At 40.1% G+C, this 24445-nt stretch overlaps 1 long non-coding RNA gene across 1 annotated transcript in view; it reads left to right on the plus strand.

The window, feature by feature from the left end:
* Positions 1 to 24445, plus strand: part of LOC142076029 (uncharacterized) — a 443096-nt gene that overhangs the window by 82554 nt on the left and 336097 nt on the right. The gene's annotated exons all lie outside the window — the stretch shown is intronic.

The following is a 24445-nucleotide window of genomic DNA, read 5'->3' on the forward strand; positions in this document are numbered from 1 at the left end:
AACAGTCCCATTTCCCTCAGCCGCTCCTCATAAGACTTGTTCTCCAGACCCTTCACCAGCTTCGTTGCCCTTCTCTGGACATGCTCCAGCACCTCAATGTTTTTCTTGTCGTGAGGGGCCCAAAACCGAACACAGTATTCGGCCTCACCAGTGCCGAGTACAGAGGCACAATCACTTCCCTACTCCTCCTGGACACACTATTTCTGATACAGGCCAGGATGCCATTGGTCTTCTTGGCCACCTGGGCACACTGCCAGCTCATGTTCAGCTGGCTCAAAGGACCAGCACTCCCAGGTCCTTTCCTGCTGGGCAGCTTTCCAGCCACTCTTCCCCAAGCCTGTAGCGTTGCCTGGGGTTGTTGTGACCCAAGTGCAGGACCCGGCACTTGGCCTTGTTGAACCTCACACAGTTGGCCTCGGCCCATCGATCCAGCCTGTCCAGGTCCCTCTGCAGAGCCTTCCTACCTCGAGCACATCAACACTCCCGCCCAACTTGGTGTCGTCTGCAAATTTACTGAGGAAGCACTCGATCCTCTCCTCCAGATTGTTGATAAAGATATTGAACAAGACCGGCCCCAAAACTGAGCCCTGGGAAACACTGCTTGTCACCGGCCACCAACTGGTTTTAACTCCATTCACCACAACTCTCTGGGCTCGGCCATCCAGACAGTTTTTTACCCAGCGAAGAGGACACCTATCCAAGCTGTGAGCTGCCAGCTTCTCTAGGAGAATGCTGTAGGAGACAGTGTCAAAGGCTTCACTAAAGTCCAGGTAGACCACATCCACAGCCTTTCCCTCATCCACTAGGTAGGTCACCTGGTCATAAAAGGAGATCAGGTTGGTCAAGCAGGACCTGCCTTTCATGAATCCATGCTGGCTGGGCCTGATCCCCTGGTTGTCCCGGACATGGCTCATGAGCGCCCTCAGGATGAACCACTCCATAATCTTCCCCAGCACTGAGGTCAGGCTGACCGGCCTGTAGTTCCCCGGATCCTCCTTCTGGCACTTCTTGTAGATGGGCATCACATTGGCAAGTGTCCAGTGGTGCGGGACCTCCCCAGTTAACCAGCACTGCTGGTAAATGATGGAGAGTGGCTTGGCAAGCTCCTCCGCCAGCTCCCTCAGTACCCTCGGGTGGATCCCATCCAGCCCCATAGACTTGTGAGCGTCCAGGTGGCGTAGCAGGTCGTTAACTGCTTCCTCTTGGGTTATGGCGGATTTATCCTGCTCGCTGTCCCTGTCTTCCAGCTCAGGGGGCTGAGTACCCTGAGGATAACTGCTCTGACTATTAAAGACTGAGGCAAAGAAGGCGTTAAGTACCTCAGCCTTATCCTCGTCCTCAGTGGCAACGTTCCGGCCCCGCCCCCCGCATCCAATAAAGGATGGAGATTCTCCTTGGCCCTCTTTTTGTCGTTAATATATTTGTAAAACCATTTTTTGTTATCTCTTAGGACACTGGCCAGGTTGAGTTCTAGCTGAGCTTTTGCCTTTCTAATTTCCTCTCTGCACGACCTAACAAGATCCCTGTACTCTTCTTGAGTTGCCTGCCCCTTCTTCCAAAGGTGGTAAACGCTCCTTTTTTTCCTGAGTCCCACCAAAAGCTTCTTGTTCAGCCAGGCCGGTCGTCTTCCCCGCCCGAAGCCACAGAGGTGAAGGGCGCCGGAGCAGCGGATCGCGCCAGGGGACCCTTCCTAAACCGGCAAAACTGAGAAGGCAAAAGCACTGGGAAGGGGAGGGTGCCGCTCCTCCTCCCCCGCCCCCCCCAGGCAGGAGGAGCGAGCGCCTGCCGAGCGGCAGCTCTGACTCAGCGCGGGCGGGGACAGGAGGGACGGCAGCCAAACCCCCTCACACACACGTGCAAGCAACCAGGGGCGCGGCGAACAGGGCGGGCAAACAGGACGTGGCGTGGCAGCAGGGCGTGGCGTGGCAGTTTGGGCAGGGGGCAGGCAGGGCGTGCAGGGAAGGCATGCAGGCAGGGCGCTGGCCCCCTCCTGGCTCTAGAGGCTAACTCAGCTAGAGGTCATCGCCCTCCCAGAAGAGGACCTAGCCATGATTTCCACTCGGCCGAAAGCCATCACCAGAAGGAATACCAGCACACAGCTGTCCAGGCCTCCAGCTGCAGGGAGTGCCTGGGCCTGTCACCGGTACAGGAGGGCAGCAGGGACAAGGCCTGTGTGCGCTGTGACCAGGGGGATGATCTGCTCAGCCTGGTGGCAGAGCTGAAGGAGGAGGTGGAGAGGTTAAGGATTATTAGGGAGTGTGAGAGGGAGATAGATTGGTGGAGCCACACCCTGCCGTCCCTGAGGCAAAGTCAGCAGGTGGAGGCTCTGCAGAAGCAGAGGATCCCCTGCCCTCTTGCCACCAGGCGGAAGGAGGGGACCCAGGAGATGGGGGAAGGAATGGACACGGGTCCCTGCTCAGGGTGCCAGGTGAATCCCCGCCCGGCCTCCCTCACCTTCCCAGTTGCCCTTACGCAACAGATATGAGGCCCTGGAACTTGAGGGCCAGGCAAATGAGGATGTAGATGAAGGTCCATCCAGGGGGTTGCCCAGGGCAAGTCAGTCAGCCCCACGCATTATGATTGCCTCCGCTAAAAAAAAAGGAGGGTAATTGTTATAGGTGGTTCCCTTCTGAGGGGGCAGAGGGCCCGATGTGCTGACCAGACCCAGCCCACAGGGAAGTCTGCTGCCTCCCTGGGGCCCAGGTTAGAGACATTACTAGGAAACTCCCTGGTCTGGTACAGCCCTCTGATTACTACCCGCTATTGGTTGTACAGGCTGGCAGCGATGAGAGAGTCCAGAAGCGATCAAAAGGGACTTCAGGGCACTGGGGCAATTGGTTGAAGGATTAGGAGCACAGGCAGTGTTTTCCTCAATCCTTTCAGTGGCAGAGAAGAATACTGAAAGGAATAGGAAAACACACGTGGCTCAGGGGCTGGTGCCATCAGTGGAATTTTGGCTTTTTTGATCATGGGGAGGTTTATACAACACCGGGCCTGCTGGGGACAGGTGGAGTTCATCTGTCTCATGGGGGGAAAAAGATTCTTGTTTATAAGTTGGTCAGGCTTATCCAGAGGCTTTAAACTAGGCTCGAAGGGGGAAGGGGATAAAACCAGGCTCACTGGAGATGAGCCTAGGGGTGGCATGGCAATGTTGGGGGCAAAATCAATAGCCCAGCTCAAGTGCATCTACACCAATGCACGCAGCATGGGCGGCAAAGAGGAGGAGCTGGAAGCCATTGTGCAGCAGGATAGCTACAATTTAGCCGCCATCACAAAAACATGGTGGGATGACTCTCATGACTGGAGTGCAATGGATAGCTATAAGCTCTTCAGAAGGGACAGGCAAGGAAGGAGAGGCGATGGGGTGGCTCTGTATGTTAGGGAGTGTTTTGATTGTCTAGACCTCAACGATTGTGATGATGAGGTCGAGTGCTTGTGGGTAAGGATGAGGGGGAAGGCCAACAAGGCAGATATCCTGCTGGGAGTCTGTTATGGATCACCCAACCAGGATGAAGAGGCAGATGAAGCATTCTACAGGCAGCTGACAGAGGTCTCACAGTCATAGTCCTTGTTCTCGTGGGGGACTTCAACTTACCGGACATCTGCTTGAAATACAACACGGCAGAGAGGAAACAGTCGAGGAGGTTCCTGGAGTGTGTGGAAGATAACTTCCTGACACAGCTGGTAAGTGAGCATACCAGGGGAGGTACCTTGCTTGACCTGCTGTTTACAAACAGAGAAGGACTGGTGGGAGATGTGGTGGTCGGATGCCATCTTGGGCTTAGTGATCATGAAATGATAGACTTCTGGATTCTTGATGAAGTAAGGAAGGGGGCCAGCAAAATCGCTACTATGGTTGGCCTACTCAGGACACTGGTCGAGAGAGTCCCTTGGGAGGCAGTCCTGAAGGGCAAAGGGGTCCAGGAAGGCTGGATGTTCTTCAAGAAGGAAGTCTTAAAGGCGCAGTAGCAGGCTGTTATGAGTGTAGATAGCCAAAATGAAACATTAGCTGTGAAAGCTCTGCAGAAAAGGCCATGGTAACTGTAAGGAGAAAAAGAACTACAGAATACAAGAAGATGCAAAGATGAATGAGTAAAGGGGGAAGTTTTTCTTCTTTCTGCCTTTGAAATACAAAATGCTATGCATCTTGCAGCTGTTCATTTGAGCAGCTAAAATGCACTTGTGAAAATTACTTTTTCTTGTTTTATTTTGCACATTATAAATTCTGTCAGAATACAAAGTTCCTGGTACATACAGTGACTTTAATATTACAGTGACATCCTTTGTTTAATACATCAAACAGACAGCATCACTTCACTCTTTTTAAAGTCCTCTTTTTGTGTGTGCTACTGCAGCTAATGTCTACCAGAAAAGAGCTGTTGACTCGGGCTGACTCTGTAATGAATGAGGAGAGCAAGCCATGAAAATCACATGGTTCGGTCTTCCAGAAAGTTAGTGGAAGATAATTTTAAAGGCTTTTTTCCTGGTAGCTTTTTAAATAGATGATTTGGGGGCTACATTAGACACTTAAGAATTGTATCAGACATGCAGTTATATCCATTGTTTTAACAGTGAGGAAGCCAAACAAGGTGATGTGTGAAGGCAAACCTGTGGATGAACAGAGGACAGCTTTTCTATCAGAAGTACAGAAGAGAGCCAAAAAATAACAGTTGAAGTGACTAATAAGTGTTTATGTCAGGTGGAAAAGAGTGGATCACCCAGTACCGTACTACCATGATAGCAAATTGTCCTTATGGCACCAGGACCCCCTTGCTTGTAAGCAAGGACACTATCAGGGCCTCAAGATATCTAGCAAGCATTGAAGACTCTGTCACGGGAATTTGGTACTTGTATTGCTCCCACCTTAGTTGACTTGAAGATACCTGACTGCATCATGGCTGAAGTTGCATATCCTCTAGTCTCTTGGGTCAAATGTCCTGCCTGGAAAATTGTAGGCCACGTGAAGAGTATGAGTGAACACTGAACTCCTTCCACTTTGTGCATAACTTGATTATGTCAGGTGTGCGTAACTTGACTGCAAGAGGGAGTGCACTCCAGGCATAGCTGGAAAGCCAGCCGCAGAGACAGATTACAATGAGCTTCGACCTTTTACAGAAGTTCTGTGAGGCTGATGAGCAGATCTTGCCTCCTCTGCTTATCTTGGCGCCTCAGTGATTAGCAGAGGGCAAAGGATCTGAGGTGGAATAACAGTCAAGGATATCACATGTGTGTTCAGCCATCTCCAGGAAAGTAGGGCTCCATCACGCGTAACAGTTACTTGGGAAGACAAACGCCATCACTCCAAACATCCCCCTCTGCCGCCTTCTTCCCCCAGCTTTATATGACACCATATGGTATGGAATATCCCTTTGGTCAGCTGGGGTCAGCTGTCCCAGCTGTGTCCCCTCCCAACCTCTTGTGCACCCCCAGCCTGCTCGCTGGCGGGGTGGGCTGAGAAGCAGAAAAGGCCTTGACTCTGTGTAAGCACTGCTCAGCAATAATGAAAACATCTCTGAGTTTTCAGCACTGTTTTCAGCACAAATCCAAAACATAGCCCCATACTAACTACTCTGAAGAAAATTAACTCTAACCCAGCCAAAACCAGCACACTTTCTTACTTTCCTATTGTGGACCCTGGCTGACATGCTGCCCCTCAATGGAAGGGTGCGAGAAGGGTTATAGTAATTCACCTCTAAGCCAGGGGAGTAACTGAAGGATGCTAGAAATCCTTTGAGAAGTAAGAAGGACCATATGAATTCAATAGTCCAAGTAGATTTATTCTAAATATACACAGAGGAAAAAAAAATGGTTTTAAAACTTGATAATCTGTAGACCTGTTTCAGAAACAAAAGTTATTGTCTGTTGGGTTTGGAACCATGTTTTGGGCAGCCTCCAAAGATGAGCTCTAGATGATTTACATTTCACAGCTTCTCTGCTGCACTTTTTGTATCTGAGTTGGTGAAAATGTTTTTATTATTTGGGGTCTCCTCAGCAAGTAATCTTAGTGGAAGGAAAGGATTACCTGTCCTTGCCATGCTCAAAAGACATAATGTAAAAGGATAAAATCACTGAAAATACTAGACAACAATATGGTAAAATACTGTTAAACAACACCACAGAAATAGAGGGTGTCACAGTCACTGACAAAGTCCCACAATATAAAGGCATCTCTCCCTCTTTCTGGTAGCCTACCCCTCCTTGGTAGAACTTAACTTTATGGCACAGACAGGAAGGCATTGAGAAAACTATTTTTCAGTGAAGAAAGTCTGACAAAAACTAAAGAAGTTACTGAGTTTATAACATAGTTAATAACATGATGCTCCTGAGCCAAGAAATGTGGAGTAATGGGAATATTGTGTAATAATACTTTTAAGAATCATTTAGGAAAACTGGAAATTCAAAGGTTGTATTCAGATATATGATAAAGGGTAGTAAAAGTGATGACTAGAGAGATAATCATAATTTAATGTTGAGAGGATCTGACCTTAAGTTTTCAGGCTAAGAAAGCATTTAAATGCTTGATTTTTGCTCTTTTTTTTTTTTCTTTAGTAAACCTCTGAGGCGTGCATTTTTATAACTGTCGGATTTTTCAGGTGCCTTTGTAGAAAGGAGCAGAAGTGAACTGCCAGAGATATTCTCACTACATAGGACAAAGGCAGCTTCTATAACAGTGTAGAGTGTGTGCTGTCTGTTAGGTGCAAGACAAACTGAATCTCCTATGGACCACCAAGGTCCTGGGGATACAAAGCCAAGTCTCAGTCTAACAGCCACAGGATGAAAAGGTATTGAAAATGAAAATCCAGTACAGTCCAGGCCTCCAAGTTGCCCCTAATAACATCCTCACAGTCTTTTCTTCACTACTGCCAGATGACCAATGACTGCATTGTCTCTCAAGTGTTCCTCAATAACTCCCAGAATACCCTTCTCCATAATCTTACCAGGCACTGAAGTGAGACTGACACACCTGTAATTACCAGAGTCTTCCTTCTTAACCTTCTTGAAAACTGGGACAACATTCACCAGTTTCCAGTTGACTGGGACCTCTCAGACTCCCAAGACCATTGAAAAATAATGGGGAGAAGACCTGTGATCAGCCAGCTCTTTCAGTACCCTGGGATGAATCCCATGGGGCCCCATAGATTTATATGCATCCGGCTGGAGCAGCAAAGTCTTGAACAAGTTCAGCATCGGCTGGGAGTTTATCATCCCCCCAGTAACAGTCCTCCAACACAGGGCTCCGGGGGTCTCTGGACCCATCATCAGTGTTGAAGACAGAGGTAAAGAAAGTACTAAATATCTCTGCTTTGTCTGCGTCTCTATTTGTGAGGTAACCGACCTCATCAAGCAACTGACCAACATTATTTCTGACCCTCCTTTTGCTGTTAACTTATTTTAAAAAAACCTTTTTGTTGTCCTTCACAGTGCTGGCCAGCTGGAACTCTAATTGAGCTTTGGCCACACAAGTTTTCTCCCTGCAGTGCCGAACAGCATCTCTATAGTCCTCCTGTGTTGCCTGTCCTTGATGACTTGGAGCTGGGAGATGATCATAAGTGGTGGCACATTGACTCTCCCATCGCAGGGCAGATGGGACAACAAGGACTGTTTTGACTTCTGTATGCAGAAGAGGTCTCTTTGGAAACCAGGGTGCATCAGTTAACTCTGGACTACTGGTTAAAACCAATTTGCCCTCTAATAACAAGAAACACTTGGCTTGGCAGTTTTTACACGCAGTTTCCCTTTTTTTTTTCTTGTTTCTTTTTTTTTTTTTTTCGTATGAGACTTGCTTGATCATATATTCCTAGCAATGCAGGTGTATGCTGCTCTGTCCCCACCATGGGTGAAGTCAATGAACACCCGCATTCATACAATCATGGGCTCATACACAGAATACACTTTTTCCCATTTCAGGCCTCTTTCTGACTTCCAGCAGAAAGTGACTTGCTTTCTTTTGCTGACCTGTTTTCAATACCTTTGAAGCTTTTTACCTGTTCTATGTCTGTTTATTTTCCTTGTCATTCATATTCTCTCAGTGTTTGTTCAAATGATTCCCCCGTAGGACCTGTCATCTGTTCTGTACAGGATGTGCACTCTGCCCCTAAATGGCATGTTAATTTGTTTTAAAAAGTGGATTTTTATTTACAGACAATTATAGCAGGAATGTAAATGGACTGCTTCTGTGTTTTAAAGAGAGATAAATGGATTAAGAATGAATCACTAGCTCTTTTTAAAAAAACAGAATTTTAACAGTTCTCAAATAGAAAGTTCATTTTTCTGTAAGCCTCTGCACTCTTTAATTCTGTAGGACTCAAGGTGCCAGGCATCTGTTATTCCTAGAAGTGCCAAAAATCTTCTTTGAAGGGTAAGAATATTTCTGAGAGTAATAAAAGATGGGATTTCCTCTCCCACAAAATGTTCCACTTCTCTCCTCCCTTCTCCCATCCCTCCAGTCATTTTGCTGGTGGTCAACAGTTCTAAGTACTTTTTCCAGCTCTTCAGGGAGGTAAAACATAAGCACTTGTTTTCACACAGACAAATACAAATGCCTCAAATTTTAATAGCATGTAGGTTGTGCGTGGCAGCATAATATAAATTGTGAAATTGTGAATAATTATCATTTTACTTTTTTTTTTTTTTAAAGGGGGGAGAGGAAGGGAGGGAGAGAGAGGTCCTGAAACACTGTGGAGCAAAGAGAGGAATATCTGACTTCTTTCATGCGAAGATGACATGGAGTGCTCTGCCATTATCATTTTAGGAATAGGACTGTTGCTAAGCAACAAGTCTCACATAATCTTGCTCAGCTTTTGTATCTGAAGAAAATTGAGGCAAGGAAAAGTTTGGAAAGCTAATGAGGAAAAAATAGCTTCAGTGCAGAACAATCAATAGTGCACCTGACCAGAAAATAAACCATTAATGGGGACAGAGAAACCAAAGCTACTTATAGATACTTAAAAGCAAATTTATTATTATCAGGTATGTTTAATTGGTTGCATACTAGTTTTCCTTTGTCTCTGTGTCCTTTAGGGAAGGGAGTACTGCTCCCTTGGATGTGATTGCAATAACATGCACAAACTTTCCTGTTCAGTAAGTTTTAACAGCAGAGCAAATAATGTAGTGTTTCTTTTACTTTATGCCATTTAAGCATTCAACAAACTGTACATAGCCTACAAAAGCACTGAGAGAATGAGTGGCATCACTTTTCAATTTTTCATGGATGCTTAAAATAAAAGCTTAAAGTAGGGAATAATTCCCAAGCACTTTTTTAAGTCAATACCAGGTATTGACTTAAATGCATACTGCTGGTATTAGACGACACTGTGCCTGCCAAAGTGCATGAAGTCACCAATGTCATTTTCATCTTCTTCAATTCAGCTATACTAGTACTGAGCATGATAATTTATTGTCATACTATTCTTAGTCAGGTGAAATGGTCTGAAGAATCCAGCCTATGGCATCCAGTGCAAAAGCATGAAATGTTCTTTGTATTGGTAACCTGTAAAAGATCATAGGTCAGATGATTAACGCTAGTTACTAGAACTATCAATTGTAATTGTTGGGTTTTATTGTTGTTATAGTGAGAGTAGTGTTGTAGATGCAAGTCAGCTGACTACGTTCTTTCTGTTGAAGTCCACTCTATGACTAAAACAAAGTAAATGTAACATCAGCATGATATATGCAAATTGACAGTCTGACAGGCAAGTGTTTTTATCTTAAAAGACAAAACATAATTCATAATATAAAGGAAGGCAAAACTTGGGACCCAAATTTTACTGATCCAGGGAATGACTTGTGCTACTTAAGCACAAGCTAAAGCAAGATCTCTATCATGCTTTAGCAGACAATGTGATTAAAAGAAAAAAACATAGCAAAATAAACACAGGTGATCATTAATCATGACTATATGCTTATTAAAGGAGAAAAGAAAAAGAAAAAAGAACATGGGCACATAAAAATTGCTTTAGTTATAATCTTTCTTACGTCTTCCTGTGTGGAAGCCTTCAGTAGAGCTTACACTTTTTCGATGCAGAATTGCTTTTGGAAAAAAATTCAAGAACCTTATTCCCAAAACCAATCGAGACTTCCACTTAGCAGTACAATTTTTAATTCTTTAAGGTTGAAGGACATGATCCATCCTACTTTCTCAGAAGGAATAATTCAAGCAAAAGTCTTGGGACATAAATGATCATTAAGAATGCTGAATTCCTATCAATCTTATAATTTCTCTTTATTTGTCAAGTTTATCATAAGCCTCCCTGTCCACACAACTAAGTCCAAGACAGTTTACTAACAGGGTAAACCATCAGTATACTATAAACAATTCACTATCAAATTAAAGTGATGATAATGAAAACATTAATCTCATTTGCTATCAGCAGTATGGCAAATTCATCTCTCTGTGGTGGTGAAGTGGAAGGCTGCCTTTTCTTGATGTTGTTCTCTGCTTCTGTTTGTTCGGTCTGATTGCTGTTGTTAGTGGCTTGCTGGCAGGGATGAACAGGAAAGAGCTATGCTGTAAAGTTGAGTGATGGGATCAGAGCATGCTGCTGCTTGTTCATCGCTGAACATTTTATATTCTTTTCTTCTAGAAAGAGGAAAGCATATTTCTGTCACTGCATACCAAATTTAAAATATCTGTGGCTGTCATCCCTTCATTTTCTCAGCATCTTCATGAGATTGCTTGGCTAGTTTTAACTCATGAATATGTGCTATGCTTCTATGTATATAAGCATATGATTTTTCCTCAACTTGAAGGTTTTCTACTTTTGACTTTGTGACAAGATATTCCAGAATACATTCAAAGGTATCTTATCTCCAAATTAAACTCAGATTTCCTCTTATGTTTATCAACATTTAGTAGGAGTTGAAATCTCAGATTTATCTTTTTGTTCTAGTTTTGTATGCAAAGCTATTCTGACCTCACAGGTCCTTTGTGGTGTAATCCTTAAACAGAATCTTTAGCTTTTGTTAGTCTTACAAGAAGGTGTCGCCTTTTCTTAATTACTTTTGTAAGGGAGATTTTTACCTGGTTTGGGGAGAGGAATTGTTAAATCACTGCTAGATGATTAATTCATTTTCTTACTTAATTTCTATACTATAAGATTAAACCGGTTACTTAAGGAAGGAACTGTTTAATTCACCCTGATATATTTGTGTATCTCATAGCTACAAAAACAGTACATGTTCATGAGATCGCAAATTATTTTACTGGGGAGTTTCTTTGAGGTAGGCTGATCCTTGCTGCACGGCTCCACCTGCACAATGGAAATTCAGTTTCCTCAGCAGTAAGCATAGTCTGAAATAAGAAAATACTCTGTCAGAGTAAGAAAATACTATTGTCAGAGTAAGAAAATAGGATTCAAAATCATGCTTACGCTGAACTACTTATTCTGAAATGCAAACTGTTAATTGCAACAATCAGCAGTGTTTATCCAAGGAGCAGGTGAGGAGTCTCAAAAAACTTGATTTTGGGAACAGAATGGTTTGTAGCATATGTACACCACTGGCAAAAAGCCTCATTTTACCTTAAAAAAACACAGAAGAGCAATGTTCAGTACAGTAACACAAGCCTGACAAGGAATATGGGTAGTTAGTAAGTGTTAAATCCATGTCACCACGCCTTTGCTGTATCTGCACCAGACCCAGTCAAATAAAAGCTATCCCGGTTCTGTCTCCTGTCTTATACAGGTTTCCCTCTTGGTTTAATGACTAGTTTTATATATTAAGCAAATGCACTTAGTCTTGCTAGAAAGATGAACATCAAAATTATTCCCATTTTTCCCTTTGTTTAATTAACTTAGCATGATTGCTATGACAGTGGTTTTTGGTATTTCTTGTATAATTAATGGCTTGTAAATGCCTAGTTGAAAGATTTTTCGTGTGGTCATTACACCTTGGAAATATATGCAAAATTGCAGTTATTGACTAGTGTTAGCTGGAAACGATTTTTTTATGCATTTCTGAAGCAAGCCAATTAAAAAGCCTTTACAGTCTGATTTTTCCACCCATATTATTTCCATCTCAAATGTTGTGGCGAGATGATGACAGTGAGTGAGACAGCTGGGAGAGAAGGAGGATGTGTCGGAGAAGAAATATCCACTGTGGAATTCCTCATGGGTCCAAAATTGGTGCCTCCAGAAGCATACCAAGCAGTCTGAAGAGACATATCCTATAGATATGAAAACACAGTTCTGTTACTGAGACCTTCACTTCCCAGTATGAACTAGTTTCTTGTTCATAAAAAAAAGGACTTAAAAAAAACCCAACCTATTGTTATTTGACAGCTGGACAGCTATTGGGCGACTGAACTGGTTTCAATCTTCAGTTCACCTATGCTATGTGACTTGGAGTACTCACTCGCAGTGCATTCATCTGACACAATTCATCTTATTCCAAAGTAGCTGGTTTGGGTGCTGATTTTATGCTAGTGTAGTGTTATGTCTGCAATAATATTAATAATATACGTGTAATAATATTAACAATATAGTTGTCTCCTTCACCCTGCAATTTAGTCTCTTTTTCTCCCCACTATCATCAATTTATTAAACCTAGTTCTGATTTGTTAAGAGAGAGAATATTCAAGAGAGTTAAGAGCATTACAACAATTATAATCATTAGCTTCTCTACAGAGATAACAACTTTGTTGAACCAATTATTATTATAAAGTCCCAGGCCAGAGAAGTTCTCCATGTATCACTTTAGAGATGCCACACTGTACATATTTTCATATTATAATATGCATGTCATTGCTTCTTTTCTTGATCCTTAAGTTGTTTATTTTTAGAAATCTTTTGTTATGAATATGCACACTTCTGTCTTTTCACAAGAAAGAGTACTTCATTCTGTAAATATATTTCAGCCTATTTCTGTAATTGCATTTCAACAAAGTCTGCTCTTTATCAGCTGACACCCTCAGAACCATTAAAGATGCTGCCTTCTAACAAATGGGTGTTTAGCAATTCCTTCTCAACTGCCCAGTGATAATTATATCATAAGTACCATTCCATGATCTGCAGTTTGCCATAGAAATAGACACATTCACACACCCACTTTTTGGTTGAAGGCAAGAAATTGTTTAAGCAAATGATAGCTCACCCTTGCACCAAGTGATGTGTCTCTCATAGAGTGAAAAGGCAACAAAAGCTTTTCTCCACTTTCAGTGTCATATCTAATGTTAGAATGCAAAAGTCAAAATGGTTTCTAGTAGACAGTTGCTGCAGGGAAATTTTATGATAAGGCAGATTACTATAGGATCTTTAAAAATAGTCATATTTTTTTATACAATAAGTTGTCATCTGAAGCATCCAATGCAAAAAAAGCTTAACATACTCTGTTTGCGTTGCAGTGCATTGCAATTCGTACTGCTATCCAGTGACTAAGGCTGTAGGGGACAGGCAAAGCCACCCAGGGCCACCTTCGCACAGGAACCATTGTCAGAAAGTCCCTGTCTTTCTGACTTCAAGGTGGCGTCATGGCAGTCTCCTAGGGTGAGCAGTTGCAGTAACCCAACACAGCAGCCGTTGCATCACAGGCAAGCAGCCAGACTGCATGGCCATCATCCCTGCCAGCTGCCGGCCGTCCCCAGCAGGAGCCACCACAGCCCCTCTCCCATCCTCCTGCAAGAGCTTTGCTGTTCACGTGATGCAGGTTTTGTAGACACATCTCTGCACTAGGTGTCTGACTCCTGAAAATGAGAAACTAATGGCACTGATTAGAGCTCAGCATACTGCAGACAGCTGCACTATGTGTCTCCGCACATGGCCCTGCCTATATTCCTCAGTTTTGGACTGTCATACTCCTCCTATTCTGGTCCCATGCTATTGCTAGCCCTCTGCTTCCTGTCAGTCATGTCAAGTAGTTATGCCAATTTTTTTTTGATTGTTTAATGGTGCAAATGGTAGTTAAATGGGGAAGTTGGAGACCACCATTATTAACTTACTATGTGCTTTCAACTGAAGCCTCCAGAGGCAAAAGGTTATTGTTGATTCATCTCAGGAAGGAAGGTATCCCAGTGGCCATCTACTTCCCTTCAGTTTAAAATTCCCATCTCTACTTATTCTACATTCATTTACAGTGTGTGAATTCTCAGAAACACCTCTTCTTATTTGCTTACTGTTTTTTTTTCCTGGATTTGAAACTACTGCAGGGATGACTAAGGAACCTTTTATTCACTGTATATATTCAATAATTTCATACAAAATGTAAACTAATCTTACTGTTAATAATTCACACTGATATCTTTTTTTTTGAGGGAAGGGTGTCAAATAAAGCAATCAAAAAAGCTGTGTTACTGTGTCATGGCTAATAACTTTTAAACTCAAGGGACCTTTAAAGCCTTATATATATTTAAAAATCTTCTGGTATAAAATAGATTCTTCTGAGCTTTGGGTGAACTTGTACTTCATATGTTAAACTTATAAACTACAGTTTTAAATTTTTGCACCAAAAACCCCACAGTTTCATTATAGTTTTTTTTTTCTGCTGTGCTTGCAAATACTCTTTCCCTGCTGGGCAAATGAGCTACGCAGAGACGAAATAAGTGAACTTTTTCCAAATGGGGCTTTTACCTCCAGGATCATTATCTGCAATGCATGATTCCTGCTTCTTCTGTTTTGCAGTTTACTAAGTCATTGCTGGGCAGTATTTTATTCAACAGTATCCTATAAGCTGTTCATCTGTTTGTTTCAGCTTCTAGCAGCATTGTTGACATGTTTGATAAACGTTGCAGTAACAAGCATTTTAAATGAATGCATTATAATCCCATTTCAGATAGCATGCTTCAGGCTGGAATGAGACACTGGGGCTTTGGATATTGAGGGCAAAGTAATAAGTAAGGTGGAAACCATTGGGAATGTGGGGCAGTTGAAAAAAGAATATCAGGGAATTAAACATGTTTCAGATAATTATCCAGATAACAATAAAATGAGGCATCCATTGATCTTGGGCTTTGTGTTGCTTTTCCAGCCTTCTCTGTGCAATTCCCACGGACCACTTAGTCTAGCTGAGAAGGAAAAAATCTTTACCTTATTTTACCTCTGGAGCAATCTTTTTGGATATTTTCCCTGATGTAACTGCTTTACTCTCTCTTGGATAGGACGCTGGATCCATTCCAACTTTGTACTTCCTCTACAAGATTTTGACCAAAACAGTACTTTTTGAAAACTTGGAGATGGGTTTGCTGGTTTGGAGAAAAAAAGTGTGTCCTGCCCTATTGCCCGGGCAAACACCACATCCTGATTTGATCTGAACTGTTTACACTCTCCTTGTCACTTTACTGAATTTTTGGCTTGGTTGGAATTTTGAACTGGGAGTATAAAATTGAGAATACAAAATACTGGAATATCAGGAAGTTATTCTGGCAAGATTTCCAGAGCAGGCCTGCAGTCTCAGGAAGTTTGTAATGAATCTAATTCATACTTTAGTATGCTTTCTAGGAGTACCTAGATCCACAGCACAAAACATAGGTCTCTTAAAAGTGCTGTCTCCTGAGTCGTTGCTTTGTTTCTCCCTCTCTTTGCATAGGGCTATAATGAAGTAGGGCCCTCATACAGAAAAGTAGGAAAAAGTTTTTTCCTATATGGGCCTAAATACGCTTTTTGGGCAGAAAGTTTCTAATTTCATCTAAAATACTATACTTTTCAACCTCACATGTAAACCTATAAAAATGAACAAAATCTTAAACTTTGTACTGTAAGATTGACTACAGTTGTATCCTCAGCCTAGGCATGGACTTAGTTTGGATTAGTGAAAATGAAGAAGGCTCCGGTCCTCTGACAGTATATGTCTGCAATGCATCCTCAGAACACTGTTGCTATGGTAAGTTATAATATTAGTATAATGTACTACCAAAAGAGCTATCACTCCAGGAATGTTTTAATGTAATACATTATTATTAAACAAAATGGTGCCCTTCAATCAGGTACTAGTTAATGTCATCCTGCTACCAATTGTCAGTAAAGTAATTCCTCAAAAACATAGGCTGTTAACATATTTTAAATCGCCATTGCAGAGAAAGAAACTGATTGACAATCAAACACAGCAGAACGATCTTTTCCATATTCCTTCTCCTATAAAACTAAAATTTTCAAAATAAGGGATTTGAGATAAATGGGGATTTTGGCACGTATGTTGGTGGTGACTGTAAGAAAACAATGATGTCACTGGTAGCACCAAAATGAAACAACGTGCTCCATTTTTTTGGGGACCTCTTCCATATGGTTTCCCAGCCCCTGTGTACTAGGAGTCGGTAGGGAAATAGTCAGATTGTGACTGAAGCTCTGAACTAATATTTTACTGAGCTGAAGAAGGGATCATTGTTTCAAGATGTCTGCCTACTCAGGTAGACATCGATACTTTGGTGGTGTTCTGTAATTCTAAGATGAGAGTCTAGAAAAAATTGGCCATTCACAGTTAAAAAGCATTGGACTCTGGTCTATGGGCAACAGGTGTAGAGAAAGCTGCAGATGACAGATTTTCAGATTAGATATTGTGTACCTTGTCTGCTTTCCTAACCTCCTGTGGAAAGTTTTCTGAATATAACACTACCAAGAGAATTTTTTTAGTTTTCATCAAAAAGATGCAAGAATATACTTTCTTTACATATGTAGCTGAAAGCCAGAGGTGGAGAAACAGTGTAAGTTACCATGAGAGATCCTACAGCAGAATAAAAATTGTAATGGGGTTGAAAAATACATTTTTAAAAAATTAGTATAGTCTTTAACACCACATTCTGCATATACTGACCATTGCAACGTTAGCTCAGGTACAACAGTTTATATTCCCAAAATAAGAAGGATTGCTTGTACTATGCTTCTTCTAGTAAAGGTGTGTGTTGCAAACCTTATTCAAATGCTTAATTTAAAGTTAGTAACTTGCATTGATTGACTTCACTGGCATATGTTTGAGGCTGAACACATGGTGAGCCTGCACATGGTAAAAACTCGCAGATCTTATCGTGGAGTCAAATGTCAAAATAAAACCATTTTTTATTCTTGTCTAATTTAAAAAAAAAAAAAAAGAAAAAAGGGAAAAAAGAAAAAAAGAAAAAAAAGGATATTTTGAAAACATAAGGAAGGGCAACAAGGTCAACACCCAAATATCTCATCAGCAGTTTGTAACTGTATACTTCACAAAAGTAATTGTATGGGAAGCAAATTAACACCTGTCTATCAAGTTTGCTTCTAGGTACAGCAGTTCACTGTTTAAACAGTCACTGTTTTGAGAGCGTGGAATGTCCCACTAATGTCAACTACAATACACTGCATTAGTAGCCTAATTGAAATTTCACTGTAGCAGAAGACTGTATTTACAAGGACAAAGTAGATTAGTTGTTGGGTTTTTTTTTTTCCTGTAAACAATTGCTATAGGTATATAAATTAAATTAACACAGAAAGGTTTGAAAAATGTCAAGGGTGCCTCCAGGGAAAAGTATATAATAAAGTTCTGTTTAGCTAAATTACATGTAAACCTGGGACACATTGAAGTCAATAGCAAAATCCCTGCCAAGTATAGAAGGACCAGCACTTTGCCTAGAGGGATCTTCTAAGCAAGGAGAGATACTAACTGCATTTGTTAACTAAATTTCTTCTTTAGTATTGCACACCCTTTACATGGAGAATGAGACTCAGGAGGTAAAATGAAGTATTCCTGGAGCTGGGTTAGAGTATTCACTTCATTATTCAGTTTATTTTCAGTCATACAATACGATAATGGAGGGTCAGCCCGCCTTGTTTAAAAAGTTATATGTATGTCAATAGGCAAACATCTAGCTACTATATAAGCCAGCAGTTTGGATTGATCTGCATTAATTTGCTGTTTTGCCTCAACAGCTCGGTTAAAGCCAGCTTCCTCCACAAATTATTCAAAAACCTCAGTCAGAGGGCTAAGGACCAGTTTGGGCAAATGCTAAGGACAAATCTGGTTTGAGACAATATGAAGTTTTCATTATCAGTGCCTGAATCTGTAATACCTCACCTGTGGAGAAATGATGGGTTCTCATTTGCAGGTATATGTGCAAGGACAAAAGTGGTTTGGTACCCAAAGATTTCTAATGCAGTATTTCTTTTGACGTATACCTAATAAAATAGCTATGCTTGCATGTAGTTTGTAAGATGAGAAGCATATAGCCTGTACAGAATAAATCTTTTAAAATGTATGCTAAATAAAGAGGCAAAAGCTCCCTCCCTTAACAATCAGAGGAATGTAATTTAATCTTCTGAGTAATTTGTGGACAGGATCCTCAGCTAAGATTAATAGGTATAGTGTCACTGATATAGACAAAGACATTTTAACTGACATGAGCTAACTATCCCCACACACCTTTTTATCTAAAGAGTTAGGAATTCATTTAGACTGATAGCGTTTATTTATTCACATTTTTTCTCATGTCTCCACTTTCTATTAGATTGTAAATTCTAGCTTTTATTTGGAGGAGTAAGATTAGTAAGGATAAGGAGTAAGGAGTAAGATAGATAGTAAGATTAATTTTTAAATGTGAAAAATGAAGAAATAGAGAGGCTGATACTGAAGTTTTCCTATTGCTATTTGAAAAAAGTGAAGCCTGTTGGCAGGTGCCATCTAGTACAAATATAAATGTGCATGACTGGGCATATTGTCCACATGTTTGCTCCTTCCAAGGTTTTTCCCAAAATCTAAGCCTACTCTATTTTTTTCCATACATTCATCTCATTCACTCTGTGTGGACCAGTGTAAGATTATGATCACTCGTCATGTGAATGAATTCTGGAAAAGGAAAAAGAGATAATTTTTTAATATAGTTGGAAAGAAATTCAGACACCTGTGAATAACCTGCCTAAGCTCATTTAGAAAACCCTGCAAATTTACTGTTTTTTCCTGCTAAAATACAAGAATAAAAGCTCCCATTTTTTATTCATTTTATGCTGTTTTTAAATCTGAAAATGAAAGCAGCCACAAAAAAAGAATAATACTTTGTTAGCCAAGACAAAATAACATATCTTGGCTCATTTTCTTTTTATTCTTGGAGATTATGCTGTCATTCCACTCTTCCTAGCCTAACTAGTTTAGAAAGCTTTTGAATAATTAGTAAGGAAGTTTTTTAGTTCTCTAATTCTTTAACTATTTGGTAGCTTCACCAAATGGTGATGCGTAGAGCATTGTAATGCATATACAGTATTGCAAGTCAGGTGAAATGCAATGCCAAAATGGTACAGAACAGAATAACTAATATCTAGTCATGGTGAAAACTCTATGAATATGTTCAAGAGAAAAGCTCACATGGAAGTGTTTGTAAACCACTGAGTTCTATGGAGGTTGCTGGATAGAGATTTACAACAGTTTGAAGAAAAAAATAGCAGTTCTGGTACGGGCCTTTTTCACAGTGCTTATCTGACACCCAATATGATAAATTTTGGTGAACACAAGATGTCAGTATGGAAATTAGGCCTACAACTTTCTGATGGCAAAAGTCTTTTCATATACATGATGCTGTGGCAGTCTTCTATGAATCTTCTCACAGGGTTGGTTCTATTTTTTCCCAGTGCTGGTGAGGTGGGCAATAACAAATATTTAACAATTACAGTAGAAAAGATCCCTGCTGTTAATAATATTAGAGCTTTATTAGCTTTGCAGAGCTTTAAGCTAGACAAGAGGTTATGACAGGTTTTGGAAGCATAGCACACCTGAAGTTGCCTTACATTGTTCTCATCCAAGGCTATTCTTGTTGATTAGAAAGCTATGAGAAATCTTATAGCAGCATTGTCACAGATAGGTACTGGAGAAATTTTACACCCAGGTGCAAGGCACCTGTGATCCCTTCAAGCTACTTTGACCTTTTGCCAGCACATAGACAAAGTTGTCAGTCTAAGATATGGAAGTACTTATGTTGAAAACAACCAAAAAAATTCTGAGATCTTAAAAAAAAATGCAATCTGCAATTTCACCCAGCTTTGCAAATTTGAAACAAAAAATTATGTGAAATGTTTGTGTTTTAGTCCAAACATAACTTCTAAGTAATAAAAGGGAGGTAGTATTTTCTTTCCTATTGAGCAAATAATTTCATAACTACTCATCACTGAGTTGTCACACTTTCTTCTGCAGAAACTGCTACAGACTAATATTGAAGAAAGGACATACAAATAAAAAGGCCTACTATAACAATTCCTGCATTTCCTCATGTGTTTTGAGTGGCAGACCATGGCTAAACATGAATATATATGAATGGCTAAACATGAATATATATGAGAATGTCTTTGATAGTCACACACTCTTATGTTGTGTAGAATCTTTTCTTCAGTTCCTTTTGTACACTATTTAGAGGTAGGTAAACTGGAGTTCGTGGAATGACAACTATTATCTACTGGAAAGACTCAGCCATGAATGTTCACACAAAGGCATGTGTCCACTGTAACAGCTAAAGAAAGAAATAAAAAGAGATTAAAAATATTTTTTTTCCCATAGTATGATAAGTTGAAGTAGCTTTCAATAATACTTTCACAGCTATGTGTTTATAAATTAACCACTTATAGAGGAAGTAAACAGATAGTTATACAGTGCAGAGTCAGATGCAGTGAGAGAGAATTTCTAAGACTACTAGCGCAGAAGTCTTGCTTATTGTCTTTCATTTTGTGCTATACAGTAAAGGTTCCTATGCCTGTCTGTTTTTTGACACAAACATAAAGCTATGTGTTACCTTATTTAATTCCAGGATTAGCACTTTCCAGAAGAAAATCCTTGTTTTTATAATGTAAAATCCACCAGGAAGCACAGGAATAATATAGCTAACAAAAAGATGCATTTGAGTAAACTTTTATGAAAACACTGCTTTCAAAAGAAAAATGGTTTTTTACTAAATGTATTTTCATGGATCCATCAAATATTGTTAAAGCAGAAGAGAAAATTAAACTTGATAGGGTACAGAGTTTTCTGTATTGACAGACACCTAGAAACACGCATATTTTTTCACTGTGTTCACCCTTTCCAGCTGAAACCTAAACTCTCAAATAAGCTTGGGCACTTAAGGATCTGAGAATGTAAACTGTATCCAGAACTAGCTGCAACTTACCTTGATGTCGTTTTTCTTCATTTCTTATGATCAGTCTTTTCTCACCGTTATGTCCAAATGTAAGAGCCTGATACAGAGCACAGGGAAGTCAATACCCTTAAAGACTATGGGTCTTAATATTCTTCAGCAAAGAGGTGGAATACGACTGGCTTCTTTTCTGGTAGAGGATTTTGGTTTTTAGCACAGACTAAAAAGATTCCTGCATTTTAGCACAGAAAATCCTATTAATCAAAGCTGACCTGCAGCCCAATACAGTCAATTATATTTATATGACTCTTTCATGCTCCAGCTCTTCTTTCTCTGCTATTTTTTTGCCATTTCTCATCAGGGGAAAAAACAAAACTGGAGTCCTCATTTTTATACCTTACTTTGAAAACTGTAAGGTTGTTCAGCCCACGAGCTCCACAGTATTAGTTCTATTGCCAGGAAGGTCTATAGTTGAAGTTGACAATTTCATATATCCAAAGAGCACAGCTTGGTCCCTCAAACAGATGTATCAGAACAATGAGGTGAATACTGACAAAGAGGCAGGAAGGCAGCCAAAGGCAAAAACATCTCAGTAAGGTTTCCACACTGTTGAAAACAGAGTCATAAGCTGCAACTGCAAAAATCCATTTGAAAACCTACAAATTAGATAGGTCTGTAATAAAATAGGTAAACCAACAAACACTAGACGAAAGAGTTTTTGAGAGAGACTTTTTTCCTTGGCCTCTTCTCCCTTACCAGTTGAACAACTGAAGGGTCCCAACTACAGTGCTTGAGGCAATTAATATTTTAGCTCATATATATATATAAAATCCACCATCCCTTATCCACAGCTGGATTTATTCTTGTTGCTGCTGTCCTTAAGCATCCAGACAACACTTAAAGAATTAATAAAATGTGAATTTCTTAGAAAGAAATGAGTTTATAATTTTAATTTTCTCTACAGTTTCATGACTGTCATGTAGAAAAACTATTTTCTGTTTGTTCTTTTTTTTTTAATTTAGTTGTATACAGGAAATTACTATTGCATTTAAAGTTTTTGGTTTGCATCTATTTATTTTTATACAAAGTTTAAATCAGAAATAGTCAAGACCTCTTGGTCTTGATTGGCAAAACCAATATTGTGTGACATAATAGAATCAGAGCCTACACGTACAACTCTACATTCTGACCATATCTGTTGTTGCTTGCACAATGTGTCTTTTGGCAATCTGATTTTTTTTTTTTTTTAACATGTAATAATACTTTTCCTGTATCTGTTACATCCAGTCTTTGTACTATAGTAAAGCTGTACCTTCAATCCTTGGTACACAAGCACCTAAATCCATAGTGGAGCTTACACTAGGTGTAACAGAGAGCAAGGGCTACAGTTTGCATACCCTGAAATCTTTCTTAAACAAACTCATAATGGAGTAGTCATGATGCTCAAGACCTATTTGATTCTAGTGTTAGCACAGAGCCAGAACTTCCATTGTTTAAATAGATAAAGGAAAAAACAAAGTACAAAAGAAAACTAAAAAGCACTTGCCCATACAAGAGATTTTTTATGGATCAAAACACTTAGAAGATTTCCCCATTTTAGCCCAAGTCAAGGGAAAACTTTTCTGAGTTTTCAGTTCTGTGATGGTAACAACACCTTGGAAATATACTATTGCCATTACAATGTCATTTGCTTGAGCACGCAGATGCAAGAAAACATGTCATCAATGATTTTTCCTCCTCATAATTGCAGAATACATAAGTTACACTTCTTTATACTAAGTTTTTTAGGAAAGGTGACTTCAGCTTCCATTTTACATTCATTTTCGAATACTGCTCAGCTATAACAGCATAATAGCAAGCAAAAGATTTTCCTGCTCACTTAAATGCTGCTCCATCACTGTTCTGTAACAAACCATGTCAGATTCATTGTCATGCGGCTGTAAACATGAAGAGCATAATGACATTCAGAACAGTTTGTCCTATTATAGATTCCCTCTCCTATTCACGTTTTCTTGTAGATATATCCAAAAGACTGACTAGTACTGGTTCCTTGCACGCCAGGTGTATTTATGAGAATCAGAAAAGTTTTGTTGGTTGTCTGCATATTTAAACCAGTATGTATGCCACTTCAAAACCTTCGCATTCAAACACATGGATTAGTAAAATACTTCTTTTGAAAATTCAGACTGTTTTTGTCAGCTTTTTCATGAAAGGAGTCAAAATGTCCTGATGAATCTGAGCTTATTCCTAGGAAACAAAAGTATTGGGTTCGTTTCCACTTCCACCACTTGGTCACTGTGGACTTGGCAATTTCCAGTTACCAGTGTGAATATTGTCTGTATACATAATATATTACATATAATGCAGTATATACAATGTAAATGAGTATTACCTGAACAAAGACATGGTACAAAGACATCTATCTGGCCTTTATCCTCCCTCCTCCTTGTTTTCAACAATGGCATTTGGAGCTCTCAGCAAAGCAGATAGATAGTGAGACATGGAGACTACGTGATTCAAGGCTGACTCTTCTACAGGGATGGTCCCGAAGCACCTGCACAAAGCAACCTGGCTCCCAGCTACAGCCTCGTCTGTGGCTACACAGGGCTCCAGTAACAGGACTATACTTCATACAGATGCATGAACATGAGTGAAGTTTCTTTAAAAGTGGTGCTAAAACCCGTCAACAAAACACACATAAAGCATACTCCTAAACTCATGCTTCACAACTGTTACAAGATATTACAATAACATCTGTACTTTACAAAATGAATCTCAACTACTGTTAACACAATGTCTTCCTTGCTCCACATACTTATGGCCCCAGTTTTCATGCTAAGAGCATTATCTTGTGATTTTCATGCCATTTTTACCTTTCTAAGGGGTGCTGTCATAAACTTTGTCTCATTAAAGCATGTCTGTTGTAAACACTTCTTAGAAAGAAAGCTTTTGCCATTCATGTTTTTAAAGGAAAGGAAAAAAAGAGACTAACAATTTTTAATATTACACAAATATTTGAAAAGTAGCCACAGAAGAAGCTTTTATTTCACTTATGTTAGTCAAAATGGGTTTAATTTTTGGAAGAGATGGCATTTTGACAAGGCTTTAGTCATAAAGAAAATTATAAGAGAGAGTGAATGCACCTCAAATACTTGAAGTGATGGATTAGCACTTTCGATATCTATAGGAGAGCATCTTATGCCTCTGTGACTTGCTCTCTTGGCACCTTGAGATTAGATCAAAGAAAGTCAGTCCCTGGTCAAAAGCTTAGACAATGAAATTTTTCTTAAAAATGTTTCCTGAAAAAATCAAAACATTACTCATACATGGAGCAAGTGAGGGATAGAAAGTAGATAAGGTATATTAAAAAAAAAAAAAGTATAAAATAAAGCCATTGACAAATTTAAATATAAGTAGTTCTGAATGTATTTAACACATCAGTAA

This window comes from Calonectris borealis, chromosome Z (assembly GCF_964195595.1).
Source record: "Calonectris borealis chromosome Z, bCalBor7.hap1.2, whole genome shotgun sequence".
Classification (NCBI taxonomy): Eukaryota; Metazoa; Chordata; class Aves; order Procellariiformes; family Procellariidae; genus Calonectris; species Calonectris borealis.